The sequence below is a fragment of the Saccostrea echinata genome, unplaced genomic scaffold (genome assembly GCF_033153115.1).
Source record: "Saccostrea echinata isolate AGI-Se365-2 ecotype Australia unplaced genomic scaffold, CSIRO_AGI_Sech_v1 ptg000033l, whole genome shotgun sequence".
NCBI classification, from domain to species: Eukaryota; Metazoa; Mollusca; class Bivalvia; order Ostreida; family Ostreidae; genus Saccostrea; species Saccostrea echinata.
The window spans coordinates 25,075,648-25,089,218 of NW_026889782.1; the positions used below are offsets into that span (position 1 = coordinate 25,075,648).

At 34.3% G+C, this 13,571-nt stretch overlaps 1 pseudogene; it reads right to left on the reverse strand.

Annotated features, from left to right (window-relative positions):
- Nucleotides 1-3,772: 3,772 nt before the first annotated feature.
- On the reverse strand, nucleotides 3,773-13,336 carry LOC133199168 (uncharacterized; annotated as a pseudogene).
- Between the last annotated feature and the right edge of the window lie 235 nt (nucleotides 13,337-13,571).

Genomic DNA, 13,571 nt, shown 5'->3' on the forward strand with positions numbered 1-13,571 from the left:
TAGTAGTTTTTTTTAAAGGAAAGCCAACAAAAAGAAATGATTAGTTTGATGAACTAGGACCAACCGATCAGAACTCAGCCTAATTATGCTTTCATTTGGGGGGGGGGGGGACGAGGGGAAAATACAGATTTTTTGTACCATTTTAAAATTAGAATATGATTTTTTATTTCTCTAGGCTATGAATTGAACATATACGAGGGTTGTTCGAAAAGTTCGTGGACTGATGCGATAAAATTAGTACTATGTAGTCTATGATTACAAAATTTTAATGAACATAAAACAACAATAATTAAAGAAATGTTGAAAATTTTAGCTTGATACCTTGAATATTTACCAAATTATCATAAAATAAAAAAGACATTATATGATCACCCGGCCTGTAGCCATTTAGTTTCATGACGTCATTGTTTTTCAATGTCCGCATTCTCTACCTCATACACTTACATGTATCTTGATGAGTTTCCTTGGAGTTAAGTAAAGATTTAAACCCGTCTTGTTTATATGATTTTACAATGTCATAAACAGCTGATTTCAATGCATATAATATTGTAAATAGATCTGAAAGATCCTCACTTGATTACAACAGCATATTTGCTTGTCGGAGTTCAACATCTATCACACATGATCAACGTCACTTTTCGACGTGACAAACTTTGAACACCCTCACTACAAATCGACATTCACTTTTACATCTCTCGTCTCTCTAATCTTTTTCGGCGTTTAAAAACAAGTACTCTAAATGCATTTTATTTTTCAGTAGCCTATTTAAATATTTCCTAGGTCTATGCCAGTTTTTCCAGAGAGTGAAACTTTATAGAATGTTGGAAAAAGAAACCCACCCACCCCCCTTGTTGACGTCATTACAACCCCATAATTGTTTGGACATTTCATATAAATTTTACGATAAAATTTCATAGAACATACAGAATGGTGTAAAAATTGCAAATTTTACGGTACAATTGTGTCATACCGATGAGTGAATTAACGAGATTTTTGAATGACAAATGCTCATATCAAAAAAAGAGTTTTTTCTAAGTTACACTTATCTAGAAAAAACGTAATCTTCGAGGTTGCGCCGCGTGGACATACCATTGCTTTCAAAAACATCAACAATTTATTAAAAAATAAAACTAATGATGTATAGTGCATTATATAAATAAAAAAGATGATGCTAATTAAACGTTAAAAAATTCATTGATGTATCTTAAGCGGTTTTAATTTTATGGCGCTAGTCCACGAACTTTCCGAACAACCCTCGTATATTTATATTTCCAGAAAATTGTTTCCAAATACAGAGTGGTCTTTTTACATGTGTATAAAACTTCATTTGACAAAACCTTTTTCTGAAGCTTTTCATCAGACCTCGGTGCCAAAATAGCTATTAAAGAAATTTGCCATTGGGTGTATAGTACCTTTACATGTTTACAAGACGCAGAATTCTATGATGAGGTTAAATGTTAATGTGACCGTGAACAGTATACACAAGAGTTATCAAACTCGCTTTAATAGACAATCCTTTGAGGCACTCAAAGTACTACCGTGTGCGTTCAAGACAAAACAAATATTAAAGCTTCTGATAAGAGCTACTAATTTAATTTTAAAAAGCCAATATTATGAAAAATAGTTTCTCTGGGAGTATTTAGTTTGTCAACACTAGTGTCGAGTCGGGTTGATATCGAGCATGCACACAACCAAATAACAGTCTCTTTAATCAAACAGCAAGAACATGACTCGAGTGCATTGAAAATGGACGTTGTTTTGCCTTTTTATATTGATGAATATTTTAAAAGCAAGGAAAAGGATGATATTGGGTAAAACGACGAAGATCTTTTGTTTATTTTCTTCTGCCTACAAACCATGAATAGCAAATGTAATGTGGCAAAAATTGGCACATTTGTCGAAGAAATAATACCAAGAATGAATAACAATAGATTTAAGAAGCATTTTCGCTTGTCTAAAGATATCAATAACATTCTTCTGTTTGAATTAGGACCATCACTTAAATATAGAGAACGTAATATGGGTAGACCTACCTGTCTTACCTCCTGACAAACAACTCCTGATATTCTTGTGTGTCATTCATTCCAAACGGTGATAAAGATTACATTAATCGGAAAGGATATCCATCTATTCAGCTACAACTTGTTGTCGATGACCAGATGATGATGAGAGACACTTTCGTTTGGTGGCCCGGCTGCGTCCACGACGCCAGAGTGTATCGTAATTCACCAATTTTTAACCGTGTGGATCATGATAATGGGGTTAACCTTGCACGAGAAGTATCTAATTGGTATAATATACTTATTACACTGTATTTAATCTATTGAATAATAATTATTCCAACACAGACATCTGTTTGCATTTTGGTGTATATGCATGAATTTACATTCAAAAAATGTTTTCTTTTGGGAGATGCAGCATAATCACTTTCATCAGTCATGATGACACCCTATAGAGCTGTAGGCAATCTTTCAAATGCACAGAAGCTTTTGAATCGCAAGGTATCGTCAGTTAGACAAACAGTTAAGAGAACGATATGTCACTTGAAAGGGCGTTTCGCCGGTTGTGTGAGCTATATTGCATGAATATTGAAGACTGTTGCTACCTCATTACATCAGCATGTATTTTGCCTAATTAGTGTGTTTTGAAGAAAGACGACATGGGTGACTATCTGGAACTAAATCCAAATCAAGCAAACAGAGTGAACTATTATCCAAGTATATACAGAAACGATCGACGTGGTGTTAACAAGAGAAACACTGTGCAGAGTCTTCAAAATTATTGCATGTGACGTTAAGAAAACTGTTATTTGTAATTAATAAAGAAGGAAAACAATGCACTGCAGTTTTTAATCTCTTGAACTTTAATATTTATTATGTATCAATACAAAAATACAAAATATACCACCAGTAGTAGCAATATCTTTGTTGCTAAAATAAGAGAAAATTAAAATATAATATGTTAACAATTCACTCATAAAAAAAAGATCAATGGATCTCTAATTAAAGGTACAAAACCATTTCCTTTGGATGAGGATAGTTAAAATACTGAAAACTTGGTTCAGTTTTACATAATAAAATACCGTACAGTACCTGCATCACTTGGAAAATGCAAGATCAATACTGACCAGATGGATTTGGAATGCTGTATAATGATCTTGGATAATGCAGCAACGATGACCGGACAGAATCGAATATGTCTTAACCAAAAAATACTTGCATACATACCTGCATACATATTTAATATAATGGCCCATTCATTTTGTTCTTCTAAATCACATTGTTTTGAGGCTGTTGTAAAATTAAGGGTTTTTTTCACAGACAGCAGACTGGTAACAAATTCTAGAGTAAATGGTGTTTACCTTCTTGCACAGATAATGTCCAATGACTTTGCATTTAAAATAATTTAGTGAAGTATTAAATATCTATCTGAATTCCAGATAAATCAATACATTTGAGCACATGAAAATCTACAACATATTCAGCAAGCATCTCCATTGATTTCAAATGACCCAATAGTTGTCAATTTTTTCAAGCAACTCATATTCCGCAGAAAACACCAGCTGTTACCGAGAGCACTACAGGAAATAGAAAATGTCCCAATCATTTTAAAGATGATAAACCTGGAGTATTTACTCACACCTGCAAAACAAAACTGACTTTCTTTCCAAAAATGATGCTAGTTTCAATACAAATTCATCTGGAAGGTCAATTAAATTTTTGGAACAAAAAATAACATAATGACATTACTGAAATGCATAAGCTTCCATTCACTAATTTTTTTCTCCAGAACATTTAACAGTTAGCAATTCTTTTATTTCTCTCATCCCGTTTCTCTGAAAATCAACTTGCCTTTCCTCATAGTGTTCTAACCATTCTGTGACCTCAGCTGTCTTCCTTTTTCTGAACTTCTCTCCTATTTTTGGCATGTTCTTCTTTTATCTTTTTGGCTGTTTATCAGAACTAGAACAAGATTCTGGCAACTGAGAACTTTCACTGAGACTGCCTGAGAGTCTTCCAATTGTAAAGTTTGGTCTTTTTCCTGTCCTCATTCCGTATAGTTCACTGAATTCTCCAAAAAAAAAGGCACAGGATTTTCTGTCATTTCCACTTTTATTAATGGCACCTGATCCCACCTCTGATGTTTTGGAGGTTCGTGTTTGCTCTGCTCCTATTTTGTAATGTTTAATGGACATTTGAGCTTGAATACTGTTCGTTATCTCCATATATTTCATTGTTATAATCAATTGTAGCTCTATATTTAAGGTCTTCCGTCACAACGGAAGACCTTCTACTGATTCTGATGGTTAAGATTATTATTCTTTTTTTTTTCTTCTCCTTTCTAGACGCCAACTTTGAGGCCTCATATCTCGCTCATTTCTCAACGGATTTTGCTCAAATTTGCAGGGTTTATAGACGTTACAAAACTCTATCAGAATGCTGTCAAACATGTCAAAAATCCACTTCCGCTTTTGAGTTATCTCCCTTTAAATGAAAATTTAGGACTCTTCATTTCCGGATAAAGGCTCCGAGACTACAAAAGCTGGAGTAGAAATTCTACCGAATTTAAATAATAGAAGCATTGAAGTTGTGCACATCTATTTTTGTTTTTTGATTTCTGTGTTCAAAATGGCGCTAGATAGGGGTCAAAAATTAGAACGCCTAAAAGCGCGAAAATTTACACATATTTTCCTATGTATCTTTTAAACTAAAAATATTTTGTTAAGACATGTTGAATAAAAGTTGTGCACAATTTCAAGGTCTTTCATTTGGCACCTCCAAAAAGGGGCTGGTCCCTTAAATTAGGGATCTAGGGTCCTTGAAAGTTTTCGTTTTATAACTCAAAAACGGTAAATATTTCGATATAGCTGTCGCTAAAAAAGTTGTTCTTTAACATATTATTGATCTCGTGAACTTGTTATTTTGTTCGAGTCTTTTTTAATAAATGAGCTAGAAGCTTGACCCATATACAGGTAACTAGTTTCATTAGACAAGTGAAGGTGAAATCTTTATGCGCATAACTGAAATAAACTTGCTATAAATGATAAACCTATCCAAAATAAATACTAATACTACTTTAAAATAAGTTTTTACGTGTTCTGTGGTTTCATTCCAAATTATTGAGTCACACATTTTCAATACGTCTCGGGGTTTGTGTTTGTTTATAATTACGTAACCGGCCATCCCCCGATCACGCGTGACCTAGATTCAGTGATCAGTGGCCATACACTAAACAGGCATTGCCGTTCTAAATCTATTTTGCAAACTCAACTATGTACGGATAATTGTTTTTTTTGTTTTTTTAGTCAAATCGGATCTTTCAAATTATTTCATCTTATCTATGGTGGTCATGTTGGTGATATACTTATTAAATTATTGTGGCCGAAATTACAAGAGATCCATTGCGTGTGAACCAGCGACCTGCGTTCGTAAACAAAACATTTTTTCGTTGTTTAATGTTGAAACATACACTATATTAAATTTTAAAAAAAAGTTAGCAAAAAATAAATCAGTCTTTAACTGCATTTAACTGTGTTTCACATATACCCGGGTTTTGTGTTTGTTTACAATTATGTAACCTAATTATGTAGCCGAGGAAGCAGCTATTAGTGCTCATACACAAAACATTGTCGTTCTATATTCATTTTGCTGACACAATGATTTACGGAAAATTATTTTTTAAATCATACCGGATCATTCAATTAAATCATTTATTCTTATCTTAATTTGATTTCATTTAAATCCAAAACATTTTATTAAGGACGTATAAAGGTCCCCGATTTCATGAATCCTAATCTTTAAACTGCATACATGTATTTAATAAACGATTTATTTCTCAATTATGTGTTATTATGTGTTTAATTTCGGAGATTCATTGCGTGTGGTTAATTCTGCAGATAATTCTAACTTGACACACAAGGTTTGTAGACAAAGAATTCAAAAGAGATATATTTTGAAAACAATAAGACGCATTGCTAAACACTTTTACATTATTTTCTTTTTAAAATGGCTATCTTTATGATTACACCAACTTTTAACATGCTATGTGAAAAACTCTGTCGACTATATATAGTTTTGTAACTCCAGCATATGACAAGTACATGTGCTTTTTATTAAACACCCAATTTTCCATTAACGCCCACAAAATCTACCTATTTTTAGATCGATAACATACCGCCCGACAATCATACAAAAATAAAACAATAGCTGCTGATTTGATTGACAGGCCAGCAACCTGCGCTACCTGATACTGTAGTCTGAGTTTGCATGTTTTGAAAGCAATTACACGTACCTGGTCATGCGTCAAACGCTTTCATGTACCGCTTGAAAAGTCGCTTTGTATACACTCTGGTAAAAACTTGTATCTTTGTTGGTAATTATGTTCTACAAAATAATTGAGAGAAGAGAATTAAACTTTGAGTTCATTATTTTTATTTTCACTGCTGTTTTGTACACTGTACTTGTACGCGATATGTCGTCCAAGATAACTGTGCAGCTTTCCGAAGAAAGAAAAAAACTGGCGGCTATTCGAGCCCCTTTTCGCCTTCAATGTCCTCTTCAAAACACAAAGTTCTGTTTACAGAGAAGAGGTCATAATATTCAATAAAATATTTCATATTATATGTAATCTGATTTTGTATGTATAAGTATCTGAAAGGCTATATTGTGCTGAATTTTTTAAAATACATGTTTTATGTAATACATATTTTTTAGCATACGATAAAATATCGCCAACACTATAAGCTTAATTATTTCTAATGTCCAGAACTGTGTAACGTAAATGTCATGCATTTAAGAAGTATGTTAACTTTTTATAATTTAATTACACTTGCACGCGCGGTTCAAAAAAAAAATGTACAAGAAGTACATATACATGGACTTGAATATTACAAACTTATTAGCACATCTAATGATGAAAATGAAAATAATTGATAATACACTTTTACAACTTCATTTCAATGATAAGTTATTCTAAAACTTTACTTCAAATGTAAGAAAGGCCAGCACAGCCAAACTACTGTTAATTGTCTCTGTTTTAATTACAATGTCAATCACAATAACTTTTTTCTTTAGATCCCTTCATTTCTTATTTGTACATAGTTACATGAAATCCATGCACGGCGCTACACCTGTCAATCAAAATTGTAAACTTCTGGTGCCACGGAAGCATTTCCCCTGTGGTGTAAAATATTCTTTAGGTCAATTCTAATTTTACGCTTTTATAGATACAGTGTAATATTTCGAAACAACGTTTTAATTAAGGCTGAAGATGCATGCTGTGAATTTATCAAACCTGCAGTCCTAATTGACGATCCGTTCTTACATGTATATTATAATTAATCAGAGAGTCCAGTATTTGTGACAAATTTTGATTGAGATTCACTTTCCCTTTAGGATAAAACGATTCATTAAATAGATTATGCATATGAGATGGATAGCTGTACTACATATAGATGTATACTTTTCACTTTGTAACAGGAATCTGTCAATGACAATTAAAAGTGAAGAGTTTAGGTAAAAGACTTTGACAAATGACAAGTTATTCCTTCTTAGTCACTATATAGCTTAAAGCTATATAGTCGTGCCACCCCCCCCCCCCTCCCCGCAATTATGTTTTTATTATTTTTTTTATTTTATTTTTTTTTTTGCTTAGATATCAAAAAAATTTGATTGTTTGTCCCCGTCCCAGAAAAAAATGAAATTGCGTTCTACAGGCTTAAGTCAGAACATGATTTTCATAATGATAATACGTTTATCAAAATGTTTCTACCCCTACGATTCGTAGTTGTGGTTTCGAATACCACCACGTGGTTTGAGTGTTTGCTCTAGAGTCGCGGAGTAAGGAGTTAATCTTTACGTCGTGGGTTCGACTCTCTCTGCGGGACGTGGAGACCGTATAAACCGAGGTCCCGTGTAGCAGTAGATGCTGGGACGAAAGAGATCCCTCACTGCTCAATGGCCTTGAGTGTCGAGTATAGGTCTGAATTTGCAGCCCTTCACCGGCAAGTGGTGGCGTTTCCATATGAGTGAAAAATCTCGAGAGGGACGTTAAACAACACACAAACAAACAAACTATTCCACTACGGGACGTAGAGACTGGTCCTTCGGATGAGACCGTATAAACCGAGGTCCCGTTTGGCAGTAGGTGCTGGGATGAAAAAAATCCTTCACTGCTCAATGGCCTTGAGTGTCGAATTTACAGCCCTCCACCGGCAAGTGGTGGTTTTTCCATATGAATGAAAAATCTCGACGGGGACGTTAACACACAAACAAACAAACAATTTCACTACAGAACGTGGAGTATGGTCCTTCGGATGAGGCGTATAAACCGAGGTCCCGTTTAGCAGTAGGTGCCGGCATGAAAAAAATCCCCCACTGCTCAATGGCCTTGAGTGTCGAGTATAGGTCTGAATTTGCAGCCCTCCACTGGCAAATGCTGGCAGCTCAAGGGACGTTAAACAACAAACAGACAATAAAACAAACACTTTTGTGTCGCCTGCAGAGCAGAGCAGCACTTAGCGATCAATTTACCTGGCGTCTGTCTTGCTGTCCGTCCGTCTGTCACACCTTATATCTCGAGAAATGTAAGAGGTATGAGTTTGATAATTTGCACATATAGTTTGACACTATGGCTTTTGTATTTTTCCATGGCTTCCGACCTAGATATCCTTGAACTTGACCTTTGACCTACATCTCAAAATAACCAATAATGCCGATATACAACTTCTTTTTGATATTTATGAGGTAAGTCTATGCTATTTAGAATGTGCACTGTTTATCATAAAACATTTTGAAAAATACCAGCGTTACAGTTCACTTGACCTTGACCTTTGACCTATTTTGTAAAATATACTGCGGAGGGTTAAATTTAACTTATGTCTTTTGAAATTACAGAGGCAGGGTTTAATAATTAACAGTTATACATGTTTATGATCTCATGACAATGTATTTTGACACTGTATGAAATAAAGAAACCACAAAAACTGAAATTTAAGTACTATGAAAATACAACGGGATCGGTATTCCAAAATGGATGGTGTAGACTGACAATTGCTGATATGAAAGACTGAAGCCTCTTTCGAAGGATTGTTGAAATCACGTACTTAAATAATTTATATATAATTATAATAAATTTATTCAAATTTCATTAATATCCATTTTAGCTTTCAGGGGTTAAGGATTTGCATTTCTATTTGATTGTTAGATTCTATCGCAGTCTTACTATCCCTGGATTGTTTTGTTTTGTTTTCTTTTGGCATGAACTATATTCAATGCCTTAGCAAATAAATAGCTGATAACTTTTAGACTTCATCTTTAATGAAGCTAAAAGCAGGCGACACATGCGTTCCTAGGAACACTCTAGTTCTGTAAGAAATCAGCAAAGATAATTAAGCAGAGATTTTTGATGAATAAAATGGTTTTTTTTTAACCTTTTTTTATAATGCTGACTATATATACATGTATGGTCTGCGTTATAAAACATGATGTGAAAGGGTAATGTAATGCACCTTGTACACGTACTCAAAGATGCCGACGTTTTTCAATATCGAAATTGGACATAAAACATATATACAATAAAATTTGAAGCCAGCGAGCTAAAAGTAATAAATTACAACTATATGGAAACGAAATGAAAAAAAACATGTGTAAACTTGTCAAGTTGGAAACACTCAGAATGGGTATTGTTGGTATCATACAGACTGTGTCATGGCCTTGACTCAAGTTCAACGTCACTAAGAACAAGATGCTTTTACTGGATGTGTGGTCTGAAAGAACATGAGTTAACTTGTCAAGTCGGTAACACAGATAGGTTTGCGTCATAACCAGAGTGTGTCATGGCTTGACGCAAGGTCATCTGGACAAGTTCAAGGTCACGAAATAGAAAGTGTACATTATTTTATTGTCTTTCTACTGGCGAAGCATTGCAAGTTGATAGTCCCTTAAAAGATTATTTATCATCTTAGAATATGGCATGACCTTGACTCAAGGTCACTGCTCCAACGGAAGACCTATTCGTTGCTCTGCAACGAGCTCGGCTCTAGTCTTTTTTCAATGATTTGAACTTGTTTTCGCATTGTTTTACTGTAACAACATATCCATCGTTTTTCAACTCTTTTGCGATTTTCTCCCAAAGTGTCCTGTGAGACCTTGCTTCAGAAAAGTCCATCTCTAATGTTATTCTTGCATGAAATAAAAGTTCTGTGTCTTTTTTACTCCACACTTTGGGCAACTCTTTCTCGCAAAATAGAGTACATATACTTTCATAAAAGAAAACAACATTTTACTTCATAAAGACTTTTGTTTTAAAATGATATTTCCACATACATTAAAGAGGTACAAGACTGCAACAACCAAAAATTAACTTTTAATAATGATATCGACCTCTAATTTACAACAGATATGACTTTGACCTTTACAGTTGAACATAGAAGAAGAATCTAATTATTATTTAATTAATAAGCGAGATATCTGGCTGAATTAAAGCTGAACACGATTCGTTAAAGGAATTTGTCCTCCATATTCGAATGGTCTGTCGATATATCTGAGGACTCCTGTATAAAGCCGCTGTTCAGTGTAATCAGTCGTCACCGGTTTAGACGGACGTTTGCTATACAGCAAACAATAACTGTGAACTTCTAATGCAGGAGAGTAAGATACCACAGAAACTTACAACAGTTACACATGCAGGTCAGAACAGTATACAAACACAAATACACGTAACTGCAATAAAATGTAAACAAAAGTAATGCAAGATAACCAGCACGAACACGGGGCGCCATTCCACGCAGATACACGTGCAATAAAGCAGTCAGGTGTAACGAATGCCAGGACTATACCCCGCTGCTGATATCGTAGATAGTAATATATATCGGGCGCGCTTGATTTACTTACACCGTGTACACCTTTCTTAATCAAGTGCAGGGGTGTAGACTTTTGGTGTACACTCGGTGTACACTCTTACACCAAATTTAGGGCATGTGTTGAAAGGTGTACACTGAATCCAAAATGGCGGAGAATGGTACGATTGAAAATTTAAGCAATGGTTTTATGTAATATAAAGGATAAGAAATCACATTCAAGTTGTCTTTTGTGTTAAAGTGACGACATTGAAATAATTTTTTGACCATTTTGAATAATTTAGTCAATTATTAATGTTTTTTAATTTTTTTTCACTTTAAACAAAAATGTTTAGCTACACACTGAGGAGATGCAAAACATATACTACACCATATACACTACACCTCGTAAAATGCACTTGATTATACACCCACCATCTTTCACACTGGTGTACACCAAGTTAAGCTAAATCAAGCAGGCCCATCGAAAATGGCGTATGCCTACTTAAGAGTCGTGTTCAGCTTTAAGACACACGTGCAAGATACATATGCAAAACTTGTTTTATAAAAATGCAAACAGCCGGTATAACTTCAAGTGTTGGACTAAGTATATATTCAAGTTTCTGTGTGGGTGATTTGAGATAGAGTGAGGTACAATTATCTAACGTAGTTTTTATAGGTATATTCCTTGCTTGTTAGGGCCCCGCAAGGATTTGCGGGTGCCCTATAGTAATCACTCTGTCTGTCTGTCTTTCATTCTTCCGTCCACAAATTTTCTGTTGTTTTTTTTCTAATAACTGTTTTTAGGGTTTACCAATTAAGTTCAAATTTGGTATGTTGGTTGAATAGGCAGTAAGACATATTTTGATGCTAAGTTTGGTTCTCTATGTCATCCAATTTGGAGCTGGGGTGGTGGGGTAGATTCCTTAACTTTATATAAGAGTGAATCTGCAAAGGGAGATAACTGCTGAGAATGTTCCTATTGTAAACTATGAAAGGCTGCAATGAGTCTCTTGGGATTAATTAACTTTTCTCTTGAAGAAAATCCAAAGCATTTATCTTTATCTGTCACATTGAGAATAATTTACACCTCTGTCTGCAAATGAAGTTTGTTTTGAAGTTAAGGTCAATTCTGAATGATGTTTACGTTCTCTGATATGTGGATTTAAGTAATGTTCATACTTTATTTTGTTAAAATACACAACGAGTTATTTATGATTTTATTGAATTCTAAAAACAAGATATAGATATTAAAGATATATTTTTTTTTATAATTATTTCTTTATTTTTTCTTTCTTTTTTCTGCCTTGTGTAAAGAATACTATTTATTTTAACAGGTAATCAGATAATAACCTCACTCTATCATTGCTGAAAAAGTTCTTATTGTAAATTTAGAAGAGAAGGTTGAGAGAGCAGTATAATTAATCCCCTGGGATAGATTATCTTGCTGGTCACAGAAAATTTTAGAGGGTTATGTTTCTGTCACTTTAAGATTAATTAACACCTTTGTCTGCAACTGATGTTTGTTTTGAAGTTAAGGTCAAGCCTGGGTGATATTTGCATTCACTGAAGGCTGGCATTTTAGAAAACACATGCTTCATACATTTAAATGAGTCGTTTTAGATATATTATTACTGACTTATGTAAATACAAGAAAACTATTTACAGGTTGTTGGATATTTAGCAGTTGCTGTTGCTTATTCTTCTTTATATATTTTTAAATTTTTGTAATCAAGTAAAATTCTCAGCCCCTAATTTGCACCCTTATATTTCTACCCCTCGGCGGGGCCCTTGCTGACTGGTCAGATTTCTAGTATATTCAAATTACATTGTAAAAAGAATTGAAATTCATCATCAATAGTATGACATGAAGTAGATAATCTTTTTTGTCTGTCACTCATCAGAGAAAATGTAATGCATGGTGAACTGCACTCCCTCTAGTTCCTCCTGTACTTTAGCCAGTCTTTTTTAAATTTTGTTTTATTTCTCTTGTGATGTGTACCGTTTGTTCTATGAGGTCGCCCTCATAATTTATTAAAGTTTGTCTGGAAAAAAATGATAAAATTTCAACTCTTAGTTTCGTATGTGAAAGTATATACCAACTATTTAAACACTGTCAAAATTCGCGCCTGTGGTCGGGCATTGAGACACCAAAGACTTTTAGATCGCTCTTGACATCCGAGCTTTCGTCAGATATGACGATTACATCCCCGGCTTCATTTGAGGCATCCGAGACGGACAACAGCTCGATGTCATTCAGCCATTCAATTGATTCTGTATCCTCTCTTTGAATTAAAAAAAATTATCAGGACATACAGAGATCCAGATAATTTCAATAAAAAATCACTTTTTATACATGTATCTACTTAATACGTACTTCAAGTCCATACAGTCTGCCACGGGTTGATCTTCACTTAGGAAGAGTTCTCTTCGTACGGGTGGTTTATTGGGGTCTAATTGTTCTATTTCCCCGAAGAGAGACCCATCTATATCCTTCATTAGCTTCTCTAACTGACTGTCCGTCAGAAGAGGGAATCAAACGATTGGGCGTGTACGTCTGCGGTTACGACAATTCTAAATCATTTGAAAATAAATGGAATGAAATCCTTGTTTTTAACTCGATTACTGGTATTAAGATTGACGAGAGTAAAATATAAATGATGTGTTTAGGATCCTTACCCCCCCCCCCCCTTTTCATTAATTTTTTTTATTATAACTATGACAGCCCAGTTGT